This window comes from Miscanthus floridulus, chromosome 7, assembly GCF_019320115.1.
Source record: "Miscanthus floridulus cultivar M001 chromosome 7, ASM1932011v1, whole genome shotgun sequence".
Taxonomy (NCBI): Eukaryota; Viridiplantae; Streptophyta; class Magnoliopsida; order Poales; family Poaceae; genus Miscanthus; species Miscanthus floridulus.
This window is the reverse complement of record NC_089586.1, coordinates 68910722-68931262: the sequence shown is the minus strand read 5'-3', so window position 1 is coordinate 68931262 and position 20541 is coordinate 68910722. Positions and strand designations below refer to the sequence as shown.

The 20541-nt window shown below is 41.6% G+C and overlaps 1 non-coding gene across 1 annotated transcript; it reads right to left on the bottom strand.

The window, feature by feature from the left end:
* Positions 1-266: 266 nt before the first annotated feature.
* Positions 267-373, bottom strand: LOC136468164 (small nucleolar RNA R71). The gene has a single exon (XR_010761701.1). It is a non-coding gene; the product is annotated as a small nucleolar RNA R71 (small nucleolar RNA).
* Positions 374-20541: the final 20168 nt, after the last annotated feature.

Below are 20541 nucleotides of genomic sequence, written 5' to 3'. Positions count from 1 at the left end.
CAGCTCTCATCAACATAGTGCAAGTAAGCCAGTTTTGTGCAAAGGCACATGAAGATGCGAGTGCACATCTCCAACACTTCCTAGAGATCTGTAGCACTTTCACCATCAAAGGAGTGACCCAAGATGCCATACTACTTCACCTCTTCCCATTCTCACTCTTGGGGAAGGCAAAGCAATGGTTCTACGCCAACAAAGATAGAAATACTACATGGGATAACTACTCCACTACCTTTCTAGCAAAGTTCTTTCCCATAGGTAAGACCAATGCTCTGCATGGGAGAATTTCAAGCTTTTAGCAACAACATGATGAATCTGTCCCTGAGGCATGGGAACGCTATCAAGATTATATTACAGAATTTCCTCATCATGGAATGGAGAATGGCTACTCATGCAGACTTTCTACCATGGGTTGACCAACAGTACCCGTGAGACTATGGATGCTGCTACTGGAGGTGCATTCCTGTCACTCACTATACCAGTTACAATAGCTCTTGTGGAGAAGATGGCCTCCAATTAAGGTGGATGATGAACCTATTCAACCAGCTATAATATCAATATTCATCTTATTCATATTCTTTGTTATATGTTCATGGTCTAACTTTGATTATATGCTTAGTATAGTTGGATTATCATTATGTTCATGCATAAGTTCGTATAGCGCTCACTCTAAGGATCCATGGGTGGGTGGTCGATATTGTGTTAAGCATGGTGCTTATACGTTGTTTACCTGTGGATACACCCTATATTCTAGGTCATATGGTAGATCGTGGATGTGACACTCCCATTGAGTCCTTTGTAGGTCCACTCCCCGAATATAGGCACACATAGGGTTCTGTTATGAAGGAAGAGCAAGCTCTGTTCTTAGTCTTCCTTAGTAATATCCCTTATGTGTAGATATGACGATGATCTTAGCAATGATTACTAGGTATAATTGCACTAACCAAAGTATGCTTTGACTTGTAATTAAGAATGACTTAGGAATTATTCCTCTAATATTCTACCTGACCATGCTAATACCATAGAAAGGAGTACTCTGAGTGATTTATCATTACATTGATCAATACTCATCATATATATATCTTATCCTATGACTTCTCCTTCAATAGTATAAGTTATCAATAACATGTCCATTGCTAGACCTTCCCTATGGTAAAAATATAAATAACGATACCTGGAATACTCTCAGGTAAAATGCTACAATGGTATATTATATGTGCGCTTACAAATTCCTTTCATATAAATATATATATTCATATCTATTCTTCCCTAGTACATATATTAATAAAGAACTGCTTAGTATTATTCTAGTAGTAATGCTTATGTAGTACCAACAAGTACCTCTGATATCATCACTAGGGATGACAACCCAGTAAAATTAGGAGATATAGGTTTATAATAGGTGGCTATTTAAAAACAAGTGACATGTTAATAAATACCAACAAGCATTTCTAGCGCTGTTACTAGGGACTAGATTTAAAACTCTGTTCTTAGTAGCGATGCTATGAAATATCAACACACGTGGTATCACATCTCTACACATGGTATCATTCATACAAGATGGTGGTTCCACAAGTGATCCTCAACTTTAAGTGATCATCAAATGAAGAATGCTTTCCTCATCTAGAAGAGCTCAAGATTATCAAGTAAATGACCCATACTTGGACATAGGGGGAGGAGCCCCACTACAATTGGTATCAAGGTCATAAGATCCTGCACATGGTGTCTAAAGAGCTATACAAGTGGTGTCCATAAAAAATGCTAGATTCAAGCCTCAAACATCTACTCCAATGCAAGCCTTTGCATCAGTGAGAAGCACACCTTTTATGGAAATTGATGACAAAGGGAGAGAGATTAGATTGTACAAAGATATGAAAGCTTTGGGAGAGATTGAGACAAAGATATTACAATTGGGGTTTTGGACATGGACAATGGACAAAGAGGGAGCAACATTGAGGAATTGAGAAGGATCAAAATTCTTGGACAAGAGAAGCACATAAGTAGGGGGAGCAAGCTCATGAACTTTGATTAATTGCATTCTTGAGATGTGCATATTTATGTGCGTACTTGCATTGCATAAGTTTTTAAATTTTATATGCTTGCTTGTGTGTTGTATGCTAGTTATAGAACTTGAATGATGAAATGATAACTAGCATGCATAGGATGGTAGCTAGACTTGTGTTTTTACATGTGGTACTAGAACCTTGCTTATAATATTGATCTCACGGGGTTTTTAGTGTTTTTGTTGTCTAGCTACTCATGATGCTAAGGATGGTGTTAAAAGTGCAACTCCAATTGGTATCATGCTTCAAAGGTTATTATATACACCTTAGCATCACTTAGTAGTGGTAACACTCCCACAAATTTCATATTTATGCATGTGTGCAAACTTGAAACCAAACCATTTGAGCACACATGTAGGCGGAGTTATCACTACCAAGTCAGGGTTTTATGGTGCTTATCCAAATTTTAACATAGAGCTTAAATGTTGGACAAGTAGCATAACATCCAAATCAAGTTAGCAATTTACACTTGTGTAAAGTGCTAGCTTGAAATGAGCTTAATTTCCATATCTTTGTAGAGTTGTCATCAATTACCAAAAAGGGGGGAGATTGAAAGGTCCTTGTTTGGTTTTGGTAATTGAGTGACAACCTAGGTGGACTAATGTGTTTAAATGTGAGATACATAGGTGATTAGTCCATAGGTACATGTGTGTGAGCAATGCATGCCATGGAGGTGAAATGGCTTGGATTTGTTACAAGGTTCACACATGTGATGAAGGAGCTCATTGCATATGAGACATGACATTGAGTCATGTGACTAAGGTGGAGAAGATCAAGACAAGACTTGGCTTGATGGATCGGTTGCAAGCATGAAGGGCAAGTTGGAGGCTTTGGAGCGATGGACCGTGTGGCGGTCAAGCCTGAGCAAGACTTGGCGCCAATGGATGAAGGCAACGGTGAAAAGCAAGTGAGGTCAAGATTGATGAACTAATACGGTCACATGATGATATGAAGTGGATCATTTCATTTGGTGATTGGTTGGTGCATGTGTTGTATCAACGATGGACGAGATGGAATAGAATGCGCAAGGCAAGGTATATTTGTAGGGCATTTTATTTCACCAGTCAAAGGTTGTGTAGAGAAGTGCATGACCGGGTTTAGGATAGATGGTTGTACTATTAAGAGGAGCAAACTTGTTTGCATATCCATCATTTAGTGCCACTTGAGCGATGTAACTTTACATACATGTAGGATTGAGTGGCATTGAGAAAAGAGTGCTAACCCTTTGGAAAAAATGACTGTGAAAAGCTAACACATGAGCACAAAGGTGGTGATCACTTGGTGTTAGCACATTTACAAAGGAGAAGTCAAAAGGTGAAGAAAGGAGGTGAAACCAGGCTTGGGGTGCTACCCTAGGGGCACCGCCACCCCCTGTCCGGTGCACCACCACCCTAGTGGCTGTGACCGGCTCATCGAGGCTAAGAGCATGGGTTAGAGCTGGCACCGCCGTACCTTGTCCGGTGGCATCGCCACACCTAGGGCGATGCCCACCTGGACTTGGTTTCGAGCAGCAATAGAAGGGCTATCACCGGATGGTGGTGCACACCAAGTGTGGTCCAGTGGCACCACCACTTTTTTCCTCCTGAGGGTGGTGAGTCCAGTGCTGAGGCGAGGGGTCACCGCTATGGTGACAGCGGTGCACCTCCCTATTTTTCCAGAGAGAAGGGTTTTTGGGGTGTTGGCTAGGGTGGCACCGCCACCCCCTGTCCGGTGACCACGGCTAGTCAAACTAGTCATTGGATTTGACCATTGGGGGGCACTACCACCCCATGTCTGGTGACCGCACCGCCGTATCCGGTGCCCTCGTAGAAAGGTGAACTTTGCTCTAATGGCTCTATTTGGCTTGGGGCTATAAATAGAGGTGGAGCTCGAGCATTTGGCTGGTTGAGCACCTTGGGGATGTGTTGCCCTTGTGTGTGCTTGGTTTGATAATCCTCAAACTCACTTGTGCTTGCGAGAAGTGCGAGTCTATTGCGAGTGAGTGATTCTAGTGTGTTGCATTGTGAGATTGCATCGAGTGGCACTAGGTGATTGAGTTGCAAGCCGGTGGTGCTTGTTACTCTTAGAGTTTGCCACATCCTACATGGCTTGGTGGTGGTCTCCGTCGAAGCACGCAAAGAAGATTATGCGGTGCTCCGAAGAAGTGATTATGAGGGGGATTGTGCTCACCCCATGGGAGCCACAAAGAGCAACACTAGTAGAGCGAGACACAAAGGGCAACAAGTGGTCTGGCCAGGTCAAGTGCTAGAGCTTGTGATAAGCACTCCACGTGGGAGAGTGTGACTTGCGGGTCACCATTAGCAAGAGGATCGGCGACAACCTTGGATCTTGTCTCAACGGGGACTAGCTTGGTGGCAACCAAGTGAACCTCAAGATAAAAATCATCGTGTCATCCTTGTCTTCCCATTGGTTTGTATTCCCCTTTACACAAGCTTGTATTTATATTTCATATATTGTGCTTGTGTAGTTGCTCTTATAATTTGACTTGTGTAGTTTGCTAGTTACATTCTTGCTTGTGTAGCATAGAAGTAGCTCCCTTGCGTGACTAATTTGGTTTGAGTAACCTTGTTAGTCACATTGCTTAGTTTGTGTAGCTAAATAATCTACGCTCTCTAATTTGGCATTAGTTGCCTTGTCATTGAGCATTGCTAGTGAGCTTAGGAGCTTTGTGCTTTTGCATCACTAGCATGTGTAGGAGCTCCCCGGTTGCCAAAGTATTAGTGCATAGGTTTGTGTGACCTTACTCTAGAATTGATTAGGTGAGCTCCAGCTAGCCCAGGACCTTTGTTACCTAATTATGATCTTTATAAGGTGCTTGTGGACTTAGATAGAGGGGTGTAGTCTTGGCTAGACTAATAGTTTTAATTCTGCATTTATTTTGGATAGCTGGCATGATTAATTTTAGAAAAGACTATTCATCCCCCTCTAGTTCACCATCTCGACCCTACACCTGCAATGGAACTAGTTCTTCATTCACCTGGACAACCAAGCCACAACAGCGGTAGAACCAAAATATTGTTGTTGGCCATTCATATCAATCAACAAGCAGAACATCAAGCATTCTAGTCACCGAACATGGAGCATACCAGCAAGAGAACACTTATGAGTTGTACAATAACCAAAGTTTCCAATTCACTCAGTGCCCCGAGACAACAGGCGCTGCTGCTACAAATGGTTATAGTACACAGGCCTTAGAGAAATCAAAGAGAAAACATGAAGAGAACTACATATACAATTATTTTTCAAGTGGCAATGACAATGACTATCCATCAGGGCGTGGGCGGTATTCAAAAAGGAGGCAGAGTTTCAGTAATGGCAATGCATCTGTGGACTGCAATGGGGAGACTCTAGCTACAACTACAGGCAGTGGCGTAGCTAAGACTTGTAGCTATGGTGGTCCATTATCTAAATTTTTTAAGCCGCTATAAATTTAACATGTCGGTGCACAAGTATATCAATTACAAAACACAATTAAAAAAGACATACGGAGTTCATAAAATAGATGAGTGTAACTTTCTTAACATAGAATTGAAATATTACATACCATAATAGTTGAAGATCAATATGTCACTACTTCTTATTCTTGTTAGGCCTGCGCCTTCTAATAGCCATGAAAGTGTTGATGGTCTCTTCTTCACTCCATTGTAAGAAGATATCCTGCTTAATAAAAGTCACTAGACAATCATCCAGAAGGCTATCACCCATCTTATTTCTCAACTTATTCTTGATAAAGGTCATTGCAAAAAATATTCTTTCAACACTTGTAGTAGCCACCTGTAGAAGCAATACCAACTCGATAAGTAAATAGACTTGATGATAAAATTTATCCCTCTTTGTTTCAATAAGTTTTACTGAGAGGTCAACAAGATTGTTTAGGCCTTTGAACATTTCACCTTTTCTCATGTCATCAATAAAGTTTTCAAGTTGCAAATCGAGTCTTAACAAGTTAGAGCTTGAAAACTCATTAGGGTAAAATTCAACGAGTCTATGTACCTTGTTTGCATCAAAAGAAGTGAAGGAATCTGCTGGATTCAATGTAGCCATACAAGTAAGTAACTCCATATTTACCTCATCAAACCGACTATCAAGCTCTTGACTAATTTTATCAATGACTCTAATATATACTTCTCTTCTGAAATGATCATCATTTGTTTGGTCCGGAATAAAACATGTTGATCTACCATACGACACATAATTATTTTCCATTCCAGGGATTTGAATGCCAAATTTGTTGCAAAATATTGTAACCCTTAGATGAAATGAAACCCACCCTTCAGACCTCATTTGTTGCATTTTACTCTTTGCCAAACGGACAAGTGACATTGCATTAAGAATATCTTGGTCTTTTCTTTGCAAACACTCAGACAATTCATTTGTGTGTCCGAGAATGTCGAGCATCAAATGAGCACTAAAAATGAAATCAAATGACTCAAATACTCCAACCATAGTATGTATTTTTGGCCAATCACCCCTTTGTGAAGTATCTCGTCCAAGAGCTATGAGTACATCACGAATTGTGGGATACATAGCAATCATGTTGACCACAGTTTTATAATGGGAGCCCCACCGAGTCTCACCAGGTCTAGGCAGCCCCATCTCTTGATTTAACCCACTTCTAGATTCTAGTATACCACACTCAAGTGCTTTCATGACATTGTCGTATTGGTGATGTCGAAGCATGCCATGATGCTTACAAGAACTACCAACAATATTTAGCAAGAGGGATACTCGATAAAAAACCACACACAATCACCATTTTCTTTGGCAACAGCAATAAGAACCAATTAGAGTTGATGTGCAAAACAGTGAACATAATAAGTAGATGGTGATTCTTTCATGATCAAGGTTTTCAGCCCTTTAATCTCTCCTTTCATATTACTAGCCCCATCATAGCCTTGCACACAGATTTGAGTTGTAGTCAAACCATGACTAACTAGTAAAGATTGAATTGCTTCCTTAAGTGATGAAGAAGTAGTATCATCTACATGAACAATTCCAAGAAACCGCTCACATGGCCTTCCTGATTTATCAACATAACACAAGCAAAGGGCTAGTTGTTCTTTATGAGAGACATCACTAGACTCATCAACTAAAATTGTAGAGTGATCATCCCCAATTTTCTTAATGATTTGATCTCTAGTCTCCATTACACAACATTGAATAATTTCTTTTTGTATGTCTGGGCTAGTTAATGTGCAATTACCTGGAGCATTCTTCAAAACAAACTTGTTGACCTCTTCATTATTTGTCGCAAGCCACTTCAAAAGCTTAATGAAGTTCCCTCTCTTGCTAGACTCTTCACTTTCATCATGCCCATAGAATGCTAATCCTTGCTGCAAAAGAAACCTCAAACATCTAAGTGAATAAGTCAACCTAATCTTGTAGAGACGACGCTCCTCATTATCCACCTTCACAGTTTTATCATCAATTGCTCCATGGTGAGTCATAAATAAGTTATATCTTTCTTGAGTTGCGTTGTGAGCACTTGTTACACCTCCCACATATAAATCAAGTGCATCATTTCTATTCCAATTTCTCCAACCACCTTCAACAAATGTAGATTTCTTACTTTTCTCCTTTCCAAACAAGTAGCACACAAAGCAAAATGATGATTCCTTCTTAACACTGTATTCAATCCATGGATATTTATAAAACCACATAGGATTGAATTGTCGATCCCTATTTTCAATTTTTCTACTTTCAAATTGATGTGCATAAGGTTGGAATGGACCTTCAATAATATATGATCGTCGAACTGCATCTTGATCATTGACTAGATAATTTGCAATGGGTTGTCTTTCCTCGGATCAAGTGGAAGCCAACTGATTTCATAAATAGGTTCTTTTTGGGCAACTGGAGGTGGATTTGGAGGCATTGGAGTTGAAGTTATATTTTCTTCAATCACTCTATCTTCATCTGGTCCATCTTCTTGTTTAGACATTGGAGTTGGAGTTTGAAAGTGCATCTAGCCCTTTAGTGGGTTTTGGGTGATTGAATGACAATGTGATTAAAGGACTAACCTGTTTGCTAAGTGTGGATAGGTAATAGGTTATCTCTCAGGTACTTAATGAAAGCCAAAATGATATGTTGTTGTATAAACAATCTAGTTCAAGCACAAGACAACAATGCAAATGGAATTCATGTGAAGGCTTATTCATTGTGGGATTTCCATGTACTATGTGAAAGCAAGCTTGTGATTATTAGTTAATGAGACATGAGGGATTGCATATGGAATGGTCTCATATTTGAAGCTAGCTAAATTAAAATGAAAAAGATAACAATACATATGAATGGATGATTCAACACAAGATGTGACTTGATGGCTTGAGATGGTGAAGATAGCAAGGAAAGGCTTCGAGGTACTAAGTAAGGGTGAAGGGCAAGCGATGGCTTGGTGGCCGAAGAACCTAGCTAGGGTGAAGAAGAAAGTACTTGCATTTAGTTGAGGTACTAATCAAGCTAAGATGGTCATATTGATATGAAGGATCAAATCTATAATGAAGTATTTGATGGAAGTGACATGATACATTTGGGATTATTCAAATTTGATGAATGGAATCAAGTCACATGCTCAAGATGGCTATGCTCAAGTGAAAAGATCAACATCAACATGTTAGCACCCTTATTTGATGAAGATTGGAAGGGATGACATCAATTCAAAAGAAATCAACTCAAGTGGTATAAATTCATTTTTTCTTTGATCTTGAGTTTAATAGGTATGCCATACTATTAAGAGGGATGCATCATGTTGATAGATAATATTTCATAAGTGCTCAAGCCAACCCATGTGAGTTTTGAGTATTTGAGCGACAAAAGAGCTAACTGGTTTCTTGCTGGTCTAGCAATACCAGACGTGTTGGGAGTCCCGGCATGGGTCGGGAGTTCCAACGTCTCGCACTTCAACTGACTTGGAGGGTTCACTGTCCTGGTCATACCGGACGTGTCCGGTATGGATGACCAGAAGCCAATGGCTAGTTTTCAAAAGCCGTGAGGGTCGGGAGTTCCGACGTGAGTTAGGAGTTCCGACAGTCGGGAGTTCCGACATGCGTCGGGAGTTCTGACACCTCACTAACTTTAACTCAGTTACATGTTTTTCAAATATGCTGAGGGTCGGGAGTTCCGATGTGAGTCGGGAGTTCTAACGGTCGGGAGTCCCGACATTCATTGGGAGTTTCGACGCCTCACAACTTCACTGTAACTTAGTTACCATTGGCGCAGTGTGAGTCATACCGGATGTGTCCGGTATGCATACCGGACATGTCCGGTATTGCAACGGCTATAAAACGGCTAGTTTTTCAAGGGGGCTATAAATACTCCCAAGCCTCCACCTTTGGAGGCTGCTGATTCTGCTGACATACACACATGTTTTTGAGCCTTGCCAACTCTCCTAAACCCTCTCTTAGTGAGTGTGTGATCCAAATTGCAAAACCAATTTGTGGGTTAAGAGAGAATTTGAAAAAGAGAGCAAGCCACCACTTGAGCACTTGTGCATATTGTCAAACTCATGATTCGCATTTGTTACTCTTGGACTCTTTGGTCCTAGACGGCTAGGCGTCGCCGGAGAGCACCCGAGAGATTGTGGTTGCTTCGGAAAGTTTGTAACGGTCGATTTCGCCGCCTCGGAATCATTTAGTAGAAGGAGGAAAAGGAGTTGGAAAAGACTCTGGCTAGAGTGACCTTCGTGGTACCCTCTAGGGCTGACCTTCGCTGGGTCGCCCGTAGCCCCCTCAACGGAGAGTAGGACTCGAATGAGTCCGAACTTCGGTAAAACAAATATCGTGTCTCAATTCGCATTTCATTTGATATTTGTGTTGCTCTAGCTATTCTGTAGGTTCTCTGTGTATACTACTATCTCTAATAGTTTCCTGCAGTTTGGATTGAAGATAGAAATCAAAAGGAGCAAGTTCAGGGCTGTTCCACTGAAGTCGTGAATACCGGACACGTCCGGTATACATACCGGACACGTCCGGTATTAGCCCCTGCGCCAAACTAAATTGTATTGTGTTCTAACTCTTTAGTTGCAGGAGTTTGGCTCCTAGATTCATTTAGTATCTTTTATATACTCTGTGGCTAACTTGTGAGGGGTGGTACTACTCTTTATTTAGAGTTTCCATTTTGGAAACTCCCTTTACTAATCGTTTCCACTTTTAAAGGTGTTAATTTTCAGAAACACCTATTCACCCCCCCCCTCTAGGCGGCATCCTAGGTCCTTTCAATTGGTATCAGAGAGAGGTTCTCACCTAAAGCTTCACCGTCGTGAGAAAAGGATGTCGACGTCTATCGAGTTGGAGCCGGTGCTTCTCCAAAATGATGGTTCAAACTTTCTAACTTGGTCAATACATGTACTCAATGCTTTTAGAGATATTAGTCCTCTTGTAGAGCATATTGTGGATGCAAGCATACCTCTTCCTATAGTTGATTGGAGCAACTACAAAAATTTGTCAAAAGAGGAAGAGATATGCGTGCAACTCAATGCTCAAGCTATTAATATTATTTTGAGTACATTGAGTGTAGAGGTTCAAGATGAGGCAATCTTCAATGGATAACCACCTCCGGAGAGTGCTCATCTCATTTGGACTAGACTTTTTGATTTATATGGAAAATCCAAATGTGATGATGCATTTGAGATCGAGTCAATGGAAAGTATGTCCATTGTGTCTTCATGCAGCGAAGAAGCCTCACAAGACCTCAAGTGTGCCGAGCCAGAGCAAGAAGTGCAAGCAGCGCATGACCTGTTGTCTGCCTGCATGTACCGAACATGTCTGGTATGCCTATCGGACGTGTCCGGTATGACCGAGGCAGCAGACCAGCAAGCAGCTGTTTGCAACGATGCTCAAGCCCGGTGGCAACCAAGTGATGAGTCAATCTCAGTATCTCATGATACTCATCACTTGTGTCTCATGGCCAAGAAAAGCAAGAAGAAGAGTAACAAGAAAGATCAAGAAAAGGAGAAGGCTCAAGTGGATGATTAAGAAGAGAGTGATGTTGAAGTTGAAGACAACTACAACCTTGATCATCTCAACCATAAAGACAGGTTCATCATCATGAAGATAGTTGAAAAGAATGATGAGCTTGAAGAAGAGATAGAGAAGCAAGAGCAATCGCTTCAAAATCAAGAAAAGTTTCTCATCTCCAAATTGCAAGAACTAAAGGCAATAAATAAGAGGTATGAAAAATTGTCAATTGAGCATGCTTTAGTTACTAACTCCTCTTCTAGTGTTTCAAAACTAGAGAAGGAAAACTTCAAGCTCAAGGCAAGGCTAGATGAACTATCAAGCAAGTATAATATGCTACAAGCAAATTATGTTCATCTAAAGTGCTCTCATGAGGAAGTAGTAGAATCAAGCATCATGCTTGAGGTGGCTCATGAGGTTGTGATTACAACGGTAAAATTTTCTCAACCTCTCACACATCCGCTCACTAGTACACCATCTCAATTAAATATTTCTTGTACTAATGAATGTGCTTCTCAAGCAAGCCAATCTTCGATTGAGCTAAATCTTATAGAAAACATAGAGCTCAAAGAAGAAGTGCAAAGATTAAAGAAAGATGTGATTCGGTTGAAGGGTAAGGAGAAAGCACAACCTTCTCAAGATAACCGTGATAACATGGTGAAGAAGCTTGAGAAGGGTTCAAACCTTGCTTCCTCCAAAGCCCAATAAAAGAATCACATCTCAAGCAAGGCAAACACAACCAAGAGCAAGAAACATGGAAAAAGGATGTGCTATGGTTGTGGATTGTATGGACATGAGTGGGCTATGTATCCACACAAGAGTTGGGCCAACAAGGTTGAAGCCGCCAATCAAAAGGCTTATACCAAGGAGGCCAAGCAAATGAAGAGTGATGGACAAAGTGCTTGTCTCATGAGCAAGAAATTGGGGTATCCTACCAAGAAATGCCCAATGTACAAAGAGGCAAGAAAGGAAGCCCAAGTTGCAACTAGAAGATGCTATGGGTGCAATGAGATGGGCCACAATGTTGATAGATGTCCATACAAGCAAAGCAAGCATAGAGCACACAAAGGCCGCATATGCTATGCTTGTAGAAGAAAGGGGCATCTAAGCTATGAATGCCCAAATGGTAAAACTCCTAAGCCAAACACATTTGTCTATAATGATATGCTTAGGAAGGCCACAAATGGAGTTAGCGCTAGCAAGGTGATGTGTTCACCACAAACTAGTACTAAAGCCATTTGGGTGCCTAAGCACTTGTTGACTAACTCAAAAGGACCCAACAAGAGTTGGGTACCAAAGTGTGCTTAGGATAATGATGTAGGTACTTGGTGATGAGATGAAATCTTCGGGGTGGTTAAGCAAGCAATTTGACAAACATTCACTCAATCTATCAACCAATTCTTATCTTAATCCCTTATATGGTTGACCTGAAGATAACTGAATGAACATATCATATATTTCATCCTCACCATTGGTAACAAGTACCTAAACCCTTTAGGATAGCCACCTTGTTCATTTCATGTTCTATAGTTCACAAATAGGTACATTTGTGAAATAATAAAAGTGGCTAATTAGTTTCAATTAAAAAGGAAATCTACTTTGCCATATGATGTTTTTGATCGCTATCTAGTAGAGTAATTTATTTGTTGAGATGCTAGTATACAATAAATAATAGAGCTAAATGAAGAATCACAAGCAGCAAATTAATTATGTCTGTCTTGCACCTACCGGACGTGTCCGGTATACCTACCGGACGTGTCCGGTATTGTAGCAACCAGAACACAATTTGAATTACAACTGAGTCTTTGATCCGTATATTTTCATATATCCTTAACTTACTCAAAAGCTTGTGATTCATCTATTCCTAAGTGGTTTGTGAGTATGTCTCCGCGAAATCTAAATATAGCAAATTATTTGATTATGGTCAAAATGGAAAATGGGCTCCAAATTTCTTAATAGAATAAAAGTGCTTGTAGAAAGTCTTTCAAATTACTTGAAGCACTTATTTAGGGGGAGCTAAATTTCTATTTTGCACCATTATGGACTAACAAATTTATCTAGCATTCTCTATAGTTCTTTGGATGAAAATGTATCTAGCATGATTATTTGGCAATTAAGGTCAACATAAAGATCATCATGCTATTTATCCTCTTAGTGGTATTCTTGTGGGCTTAAGGCAAAGGTATGTGTTTACATACATACATTGTAAGTGCATCTAAGGCCCTTTATATGTTAGAATATGCATTTGTGTGACATAGGAGAGATATTTTTCAAAACCCATAACTAGCATGTGTAGGTGGTGTGAATTTGAAAAATTATTTGAATCTTGGTCTTTGTGACCTAGCCTTGTCATGTGATGATTATAGCTCTCCTTGATTGTTTGATTGGCTAATCACACATGACATGGCTTTCTTAAGTCCACAATCTACTAACTCTCTCTCTCTCTCTCTCAAGTAAGCGAAATCTTGTATATGCCAAATATTTGGAAAAGAGAAAATCATTTTACGGCATTGGATAAGGAAAGTGATGATACTCGGTTTGGATCAAGATTATATACCTTTTGGACTAAGAAATAATAGAAAAGGGAATTGGAAGAGAGAAAACACATTTTGGGATAAATTGGGCCAGCCTGTGAATACCGGACATGTCCGGTATGATACCGGACGTGTCCAGTATGAGCGGGACTATAAAAATAGAGCGTACCCCTTCGGCCCAAACAGACTTGCCTCCTCCAAACCAACCAGCCGATGCCCTTCTTCCCACCTAGGGCGACCAAGGATTTCACCAAGGAAAAGAGAGAGAGGGAGATTGCATTGGAGAAGGCTTGGATCAAGGATTGAAGGCCCATGGATTTGGATTTCACATCGCTCTCTCTTCTCTCCTCTCAAGGTACCCTAATCACGGACCTCGTCCGATCTACATGGTCAATGCATGATTTTTAAAATTCCTTCGGTGATTATGTTGCATTAGTGATGAAGAAGCAATGCCCAAAGTTTGGTATAAATCCGTGTTGGTTTGAATCAGGGAACCCTAGTTAGGGTTGCTAGTGGCCCATACTGGATGTGTCCGGTATGGCCTAGCAGAGCAGGCTCTTTGCTTCCTTTGATTCAATCCTATCCTACAATTGTATATTAGGCATAGTTTCTTCTGTATCTATGATTTGCAAACTTTGTGACAATGGTGTGTCGAGGTGATTGTAAAACCTTGGATAAAAGAATCTATGTCTAATTACAATTCGAGAATAAGCTATGGACATGTATCTAAAATTCTATGAAAATCTTTGGATACAGGACAGCAGCCATGAGTGGACGACAGGAGCCGAGGTCCAAGCATAGGCATGATCCAGCACTTGAGAAATACAAGAAGGCAAGACAGGATATGCATCCTAGATTCAAGCCAACCAGCAGGAGGTCCACCAGGGTTGCCTCTAGTGTAGCTACTCAGTATGCAGAGGGGTCTGGGAGCTCTTCTTCTAACACAGACACTGATGAGTTCAGAGTGGAGTCTAGAGAAGAAATAAAGAGGAAGAGCACTGACAGAGGATCAGATGGTGACAGCTCAGATGAGGATCAGGAGATTGAGGAGGAGTCAGTTCCTCCAGCTCAGCACTAGCCTGGTCAGGGGATGCATTATGGTCTTCTAGAGACACGTCTGCCCAATGTTCCCTCCTATGTTCCCAGAGTTGACTATAGGGGAAAGGGTATGACCAGGAGAGCTAGAGATGAGCGAAGGGTTGATCCGAGGGGCTTACCTAAGGTTCAGTATGATCACCGCTTCTAGACAGCCTTTCACCTGGACTTCTACTCTAGTGTGATTCTCACCAGGAACCCAGTGATTGCTCGGTCTCAGTGGATTGACTGGCAATATATTAGAGAGTTGTAGAAGGCCTCAGTTGATCATGCTATTGCCATCTATCAGAGCACAGGGGTTTATGAGATCATGGAGTTCTAGCATGACTAGAACACAGAGGTAGTAGCTCAGTTCTATGCTACTCTGTTCGTTGAGGAGGATGAGAGGCGGATGCACTAGATGCTTGAGGGCCAGTGGTACAGTGTTGACTATGATGTTTTTGCCGCCCACCTTGGCTTCTTAGAGGATGATCTCCAGAGGGATAGGATCCACACCGAGCAGGTGTTACCCCCTGAGCAGCTTGCATATATGTATCCTCCTAGTGGTGAGAGAGGAGCTGTGGGGAAGGTTCTAGGCTTCACCCCACCTACAGGTACCTGGACAGGATGTTCAGGAAGACTATTGACTACAAGGGTGGAGACAAGGGCAACATTGTTGATTACTCCAGGAACCTACTCCACAGGATGGCACCTGATGCTCGGCCCTTCAGCGTGTTTGATTTTATTCGGTCCAAGATCAGGAGTGTTGGAGAGAGGCCCCTCAAGGGCTATGGTTTTGCTCCTTATATCATGCATATGATTGAGCAGGTGACAGGGCACACATTCGAGTATGATAAGATTCACAAGGCCCTAAAGATTGTTGTAGATCTGCCTGAGACAGGGTTACCTCCAGCAGGACCAGGAGGAGCAGCAGCAGCACTAGAGGCAGATGCACCTAGGAGTGGTGCACCAGCTGGAGCTTCTCCTTCACCACGTGCTCCTTCACGATCTACTTCACACTGTGGTAGTCCTCCCTCGCCTATTCGCAGGCTTTTCAACTCCATATTTGGGATGTGTCGTGACATCCAGACCAGGCAGCAGAAGGAGAGGGAAGCTAGAAGGAAGGACACTCAAACCTTGAAGCAAATTACTTCTAGGCTTGAGCTTGATCCTCATAGGTCTCCTCTATTAGATGAGGCAGTTAGTGAGCAGGAGACTAAGGAGCAGCAGTAGGCCAGATATGACAGAGAGTATGTTGAGTTCATACAGCAGCAGCAGCAGCAGCAGGCACCTGAGCACTCTGACACTCTACCACTTCAGGCTCATGTGCCTACTCACTCTCAGCCATGTCCTAGCACTGCAGACGACTATGCCACAAATTGGTGGAGTGACCTGACAGGTGGTGGCAGCTTCTACGGGTCTGGTGGCTTTGACCCGTCTGGTGCGGGTGGTTCTCGTCCAGCCGGTGTTGCACGCTCAGATGACGAGGATGCTGGTGATGATGATGATGAGTGATCTCAGCCTTCAGTGACAGCTTGTAGCCCCTTTTGTCCTTAGTAGACCTTTGTGGTGATAGATGACAAAGGGGGAGAGAGACTGATTAAAGCTTTAGGATAGTTTCATTTGCTTATCTTTGTACCTAAAGATATGTACTACAGGCTGTAGTTTGTTTTTGAGCTTCATTGATGTATCTTGGATATGAGATAGATTGTATCTTGTGAGAGACGAGACTTATGCTTTATCTATGTATCTCTTGAGACATGATCTTTATCTATATATCATTGGTTTCTGGACTTGAGAAAATTTATAATGAGTGCTATGTGTGAATTACATGTGTCATATTTATTTTCATAAGGACTATGCATGCTAGAATGAAAATATTTGATGTGATGCCTTTATATTTATTCTTGTGTGATATATCTTGTCATATGCATCACGGTTTCTCTTTGTCACACACACATGCACCCCACGGATGCAATGATTTAGGGGGAGTCTCCTATATGTTTTAGTATGTGCAATTAACAATTGAGGTCATTTTGTGAATTCTAATCATAAGCACATATTAAGGGGGAGCCTCTCATAAATCATTGAACCCAAAAGTTTAAATGTTTATATCATTTTATAAGCTTTAATCAAGTTGTCATCAATCACCAAAAAGGGGGAGATTGAAAGTGCATCTAGCCCTTTAGTGGGTTTTGGATGATTGAATGACAACGTGATTAAAGGACTAACCCGTTTGCTAAGTGTGGACAGTTAATAGGTTATCTCTCAGGTACTTAATGAAAGCCAAAATGATGTGTTGTTGTATAAACAATCTAGTTCAAGCACAAGACAACAATGCAAATGGAATTCATGTGAAGGCTTATTCATTGTGGGATTTCCATGTACTATGTGAAAGCAAGCTCATAATTATTAGTTAATGAGACATGAGGGATTGCATATGGAATGGTCTCATATTTGAAGCTTGCTAAATTAAAATGAAAAAGATAACAATACATATGAATGGATGATTCAACACAAGATGTGACTTGATGGCTTGAGATGGTGAAGATAGCAAGGAAAGGCTTCGAGGTACTAAGCAAGGGTGAAGGGCAAGCGACGGCTTGATAGCTGAAGAACCTAGCTAGGGTGAAGAAGAAAGTACTTGCATTTAGTTGAGGTACTAATCAAGCTAAGATGGTCATATTGATGTGAAGGATCAAATCTATAATGAAGTATTTGATGGAAGTGACTTGATATATTTAGGATTATTCAAATTTGATGAATGGAATCAAGTCACATGCTCAAGATGGCTATGCTCAAGTGAAAAGATCAACATCAACATGTTAGCACCCTTACTTGATGAAGATTGGAAGGGACGGCATCAATTCAAAAGAAATCAACTCAAGTGGTATAAATTCATTTTTCTTTTGATCTTGAGTTTAATAGGTATGCCATACTATTAAGAGGGACGCATCATGTTGATAGATAATGTTTTATAAGTGCTCAAGCCAACCCATGTGAGTTTTGAGTATTTGAGCGACAAAAGAGCTAACTGGTTTCTTGCTGGTCTGGCAATACCGGACGTGTTAGGAGTCCCGGCATGGGTCGGGAGTTCCGACGTCTCGCACTTCAACTAACTTGGAAGGTTCACTGTCCTGGTCATACCGAACGTGTCCGGTATGGATGACCAGAAGCCAACGGCTAGTTTTCAAAAGCCGTGAGGGTCGGGAGTTCCAACGTGAGTCGGGAGTTCCGACGGTCGGGAGTTCCGACATGCGTCGGGAGTTCCGACACCTCACTAACTTTAACTCAGTTACATGTTTTTCAAATATGCTGAGGGTCGGGAGTCCCGGCATTCATTGGGAGTTCCGACGCCTCACAACTTCACTGTAACTTAGTTACCATTGTCACAGTGTGAGTCATACCGGACGTGTCCGGTATACATACCGGACATGTCTAGTATTGCAACGGCTATAAAACGGCTAGTTTTTCAAGGGGGCTATAAATACCCCCAAGCCTCCACCTTTGGAGGCTGCTGATTCTGCTGACATACACACACATTTTTGAGCCTTGCCAACTCTCCTAAACCCTCTCTTAGTGAGTGTGTGATCCAAATTGCAAAACCAATTTGTGGGTTAAGAGAGAATTTGAAAAAGAGAGCAAGCCACCACTTGAGCACTTGTGCATATTGTCAATCTCGTGATTCGCATTTGTTACTCTTGAACTCTTTGGTCCTAGACGGCTAGGCGTCGCCGGAGAGCACCCGAGAGATTGTGATTGCTTCGGAAAGTTTGTAACGGTCGATTCCGCCGCCTCGGAATCATTTAGTGGAAGGAGGAAAAGGAGTTGGAAAAGACTCCGGCTAGAGTGACCTTCGTGGTACCCTCTAGGGCTGACCTTCGCTGGGTCGCCCACAGCCCCCTCAACGGAGAGTAGGACTCAAACAAGTCCGAACTTCGGTAAAACAAATATCGTATCTCAATTCGCATTTCATTTGATATTTGTGTTGCTCTAGCTATTCTGCAGGTTCTCTGTGTATACTACTATCTCTAATAGTTTCCTGCAGTTTGGATTAAAGATAGAAATCAAAAGGAGCAAGTTCGGGGCTGTTCCACTGAAGTCGTGAATACCGGACACGTCCGGTATACATACCGGACACGTCCGGTATTAGCCCCTGCGCCAAACTGAATTGTATTGTGTTCTAACTCTTTGGTTGCAGAAGTTTGGCTCCTAGATTCATTTAGTATCTTTTATATACTCTGTGGCTAACTTGTGAGGGGTGGTACTACTCTTTATTTAGATTTTCCATTTTGGAAACTCCCTTTACTAATCGTTTCCGCTTTTAAAGGTGTTAATTTTCAGAAACGCCTATTCACCCCCCTCTAGGCGGCATCCTAGGTCCTTTCAAAGTTACATTTTCTTCAATCACTCTATCTGATCTTGTCCATCTTCTTGTTCTTCCATTTGCTCTCCTGGAACAACTGCAGCCACAGAAGGAGATTGAGAACAAGCCTTCTTCTTTGATTCATATTTCTGAATAAGAGAGGCAATATCACCACTCCTCTTTACTTTTAACAAATCTGCATGAGAATTATATGGCGTTTCAATTTACCAAACCAATAATCTAATATTGTAAAAAACATATAATTAAAATGAAATCAGTTTTATATACCCATATCCTGTGCACTTTTGTCGTTCCTGGCTTGCCAATTGCAGAAACGTGGATCCTCCTAATCTCCGATCCTGGCTGAAAGAAAAAGAAGCTAAAAGAAAAAAGAGGAACGTGAGTACATAGTAGGGCTTTGGCTTAGCAAATAGCAATTGAGTCTTCATCTTAGGTTTTTGATGTACGTACCTGATCCAAATGGCTGCTGGGTTGCTGATTGCTGCTCACGGCTTAGCGTTTGCCGTCGTGGACTCGAGGTCCTCGTGGAGTCGCCGTGCCCTGTGCTCGATCTTGATGGCCGCACCCACGCCGTACGGAGGAGAATACGCGAACCGTCGGTCTCTCGCGAGTCGCGATTCCAGAAGGCCGGCCAAGCGACGTACACGATCAATTCTCCGTAGAGACTAAATGGATGGGCTTCGGTTGGGCCGAGCGCAGGGTGGTTCGCAACCCACAGGGACCACCCTGTAGCTCCGCCCCTGAGTGCGATAGTAGCCAGTACTCACTTTCGGAGCACGGAGTTGTTCTAAGTTATAGATTTGGCTTTTCTCGCCGAATCTATAAACGCAAATGCTTTGTTTCATGCTTTCTTGGCTCACACTTCTTGGCTCTTCTCGCCGACCGTTTGCTCTGCCCAGTGGGCGGACTCCTACTCCTACTCGCTCTGGGCAAATTTAACCGAGAACTGAAAACCGAACCAAAGAACCAGAACCAAAAAATTCGGTTCCTTATTTGGTTCCTGATATTAAGGAATCGAAATAACCGAAGAAAATTATGTTCCTACTCTCAGTTAACCGAATTAACTGAAAGAACTGAATTACATGAATTATACTTCACTTACTTGTATTTGTAAGATTATGTTTGGTTTATGTGTAGTGTTTTATATTTGAACTGCTATATATTTGTGTTATTGTATTGCTATTGTTTTTTTTATATATTATTATTATGAAAAATAAACATAGTGTTGCATAAATTTGCCTTACAACAGGTATATTTATTATTGTCCTGAGACCTTCTGAAAAAATTCGGTTAGTTCGATTAGAACTGGAATCAAACCGAAATAACCGAGAACCAAAATACTCGGTTCCTAAAATTTTTTTTAGAACCGATCGATTCTTATTTTTCAGGAACCGAATTTCACCGCTAACGAAGAGAACCGAACCTCCTACTAGAGAACGAGCGCGTAGCTCAGTGGCTAGCTTCTCCGGTGTGAGAGCTGCCCGCCAGAGTTCGATCCCTGAGGATCGCAACTCTGGTGTCTCACCGGGGTG